The sequence below is a fragment of the Aptenodytes forsteri genome, unplaced genomic scaffold, assembly GCF_000699145.1.
Source record: "Aptenodytes forsteri isolate BGI_AS27 unplaced genomic scaffold, ASM69914v1 Scaffold65, whole genome shotgun sequence".
Classification (NCBI taxonomy): domain Eukaryota; kingdom Metazoa; phylum Chordata; class Aves; order Sphenisciformes; family Spheniscidae; genus Aptenodytes; species Aptenodytes forsteri.
In genome coordinates this window covers 8,560,805-8,563,696 of record NW_008795127.1, presented here as the reverse complement: position 1 = coordinate 8,563,696, position 2,892 = coordinate 8,560,805, and the positions used below count along the sequence as shown (strand labels likewise).

Here is a 2,892-nt window from a genome sequence, read left to right as displayed (position 1 = left end):
TCTCTCGCGGTAAGGCCGCTGCAGCCGCTGCCACAAGGAGCCCTGGGCTCCTAACGGGCGGGGTGGGGGGATGGGACCTGCTCGGGTCTTCCCTTCACATCTTGCCCTCTCGGAGCCTGGCAGTGCTCCGGGGAGTCAACACAGGGGGATAGAGCACCTTTCCCTCACAGAAACCCAGTGCGGAGCCGTTCCCCTCCGCCCTGCATCCTGTCGTGAGGCACATGCGCCCCCCGTCCCTTCTCCCTCCCCGGCCCCCTCGCTGCTCCGGGCTGACTTCTCTCTTCCCTCCGCAGCGTGCGGCGTGGGCCGCGCGCTCCCCATGGCGGCCGCCCGGCAGGGAAGAAGGCGGCAGGAAGCGTCCCAAGGTACCGGCAAGGCCTTCAAATGCCCCCGAAGGCTTTGTCGGTGGGCCTGCCGCGCTCGGCTGCTCCCGGCGTGGGCAGGAGGCAAAGCACAGTAGGCCTTGCCAGTGGGAAGTGCTGGAGATCGGGAGTCGTGCCTTTGAACGCCTATAGGTAAGGGGGCACACCGACTTCATCGCATGCCTCAGCCTAGGGCTGGTTAGATAAGGCTTTGGGCTTCAGAAACGGAGGGCTTTGAATCCTGAGACTACCACTTAAAGACAAACATCTGAGGGTACTGGCCTGTACCACCGTGAGACAAAGAAGTCTTTTTGTACGTTTGTACCCTTCAGCAGAAGGGTGTACAGACCTTAAATCTGATTCAGTGTAGTGGTTTCTTTTTTTATAGGCTGCATCAAGAAAACTACAGTTATAACCTGCAGTGTTTAGGGTGCTGAATGCTGTAGGGACTTAAGTTCAAACGGACTTAACTTTTCAAACAAGGAAAAGTCACTGATTGCATAGGCTTTCGGCCCAGTCTTCTAGTATGCCTCTAACAGTGACCTTTGTCTCTCTTGGTTGAGTGCTGTACAACTTGTTACGAGGTACATGTAAGTAGGCACAAGGTAGCAATGAATTGGCTGGTAAAGATCAGTCTCTTAAATCTAAAAATTTACAGTTTATGTCAGGGTAGTGTCAACACTAAAAGCAATTTAGGCTTAATAAACTTTCCATTGTTTCTGATTATCAGTATATTTTAAAAGATGTTAAAAAGATATTCTATGTGGTTTGAATGGGCTGGTCAGAAAAGAATCTTTAACAGATTGAACCATTTACTACCTTTTGTTCTAGGTCTTGATTTGATAAGGATCTTTATGTTAATGATTCCTGCAACTTTGTAGAATGTGGCTTTAAGAAGGTTTGTAATTAGATGTAATATAAATTATATTATAATTTAATAATTTTTGCCTTTTTTTGTGCTCTTTAGGGGTCCCACTTAGCAATTTCATGTTTGAAATATTCTAGACATGGATGATCACACCTAAATTAGAAGCAATGCTCAGGACTTCTTAGGAACAAATAATACCTTCTGCTAGAAGGTAAGTGTGCTCTAGCGTAATGACAATTGCAGATCGTTTTAAATCTTACTTTTTTATAATTCACAAATTTCAAGTAAATTGTAATACCTCTTTTGAGTAAATGGTAAGTTCAGATCATTTTAGTTAAAAAGACAAAATTGGTGCTATAGCCTACTCCCCTTTTATGCTTTGCCCTCTTAAGCCTGGCAGTGTCTTAAGTGGCCAACACAGAGGGGTATATAAGTTCTCTCTCAAACCCAGAGGTGAGGTTGAAACTCTTCTTTGGAGCATGCTGAGAGGAACACATTCATGAAACCACTGAACTTTGGGAAGTTACCAAATCAACTCTATTGTGTTCAAAATAGCTTGTAGGTAGGTTTTGAACTGTCATCTGATTATCATGTTATCTGAGTCTTGATGTCAGTTTCATGTAAATCTTATTTTCCAGGTTTCTCAAGTGTGTTGATGCTTCATGAACCTGTGTGAAATATCTTGAGTGAAAAGAGTTCCTTGTAAATTGATTGGTCTCCAGGTACGTAGTGTAAAAAGGATTATCAGATGTTAGTGGTTAGATATAGAACACAATCCAAAGCTGTTTAAATTATTCCTTACCTAAAAACTAAAAAGAAAAAAAGAAAAACAAAACCAAAATTAGTTTGGACTGGTGGAAACCTGTGTGGAAATTGTTAGAACTTTATATAGATTTAGCCAATCTAAATTGGAAAAAATCTGAGGAAAGCTTATGGTCACAATAGTTATTGGATCCATTTACTTTAATCTGGCTGGTCCTCTGGAATGGAATCCATGCTAATGATGTGGGAAAGGAAAAATCCTGTCCTGTACAAATGAAGAAATTTGTATTGAGAAATGGCTCTGACTTACGGGTTAGTGTCATGCAGCATGTTCATACAGCTCAACCTTAGGCCAGTTACCACTCTTGTGTGTGCGATGCTGACTGCAAATTAAATAAAACTTTTTACAGGGAGAAAACCAGCATGTACAAAGGGTTGGAACTGATTTAAACATCAGCTTATGATTTGAGTGGCTGATTCATACTAGATGACTCCATAATACTGTAATATATTATCTTGAAAGTGAAATTGAGAGAAGCAATGGCTAAAACCACATCTTCAATGATCGTGTTTAAACAGGAACCTCATTGTTGAAACTGAAATTTCTTAAAAACTGCTGTGATTTATTTCTATGTCTGTGTAGATTAATTGAAATAAAATGTGAGAATGCTACCAGAAGTTTGTGTGTTCTCAAGTTTTCTCATCTAGGTACTTCCTGCATGAAGGCTTTGTCTCATGGATGTGAATACTTTTATATTGTCATGCGGAAACATTCTGTTGCCATGTGCAAATTTGATCTTGAACTTGCAAATCCATTGAAAATGTCCCTCTTAATCTTCATCTTTTATTCTGAATGTCTGGTCATGGTTTTCTGAATTTTTTAGAATGCAGAAGAACTTT

The 2,892-nt window shown here is 41.7% G+C and overlaps 1 long non-coding RNA gene across 1 annotated transcript; it reads left to right on the top strand.

Annotated features, from left to right (window-relative positions):
- The first annotated feature begins 289 nt into the window (after positions 1 to 289).
- LOC103897406 lies at positions 290 to 2,651 on the top strand. The gene is made up of 4 exons (XR_657489.2): positions 290 to 515; positions 1,330 to 1,441; positions 1,869 to 1,952; positions 2,403 to 2,651. It is a non-coding gene; the product is annotated as an uncharacterized LOC103897406 (long non-coding RNA).
- Positions 2,652 to 2,892: the final 241 nt, after the last annotated feature.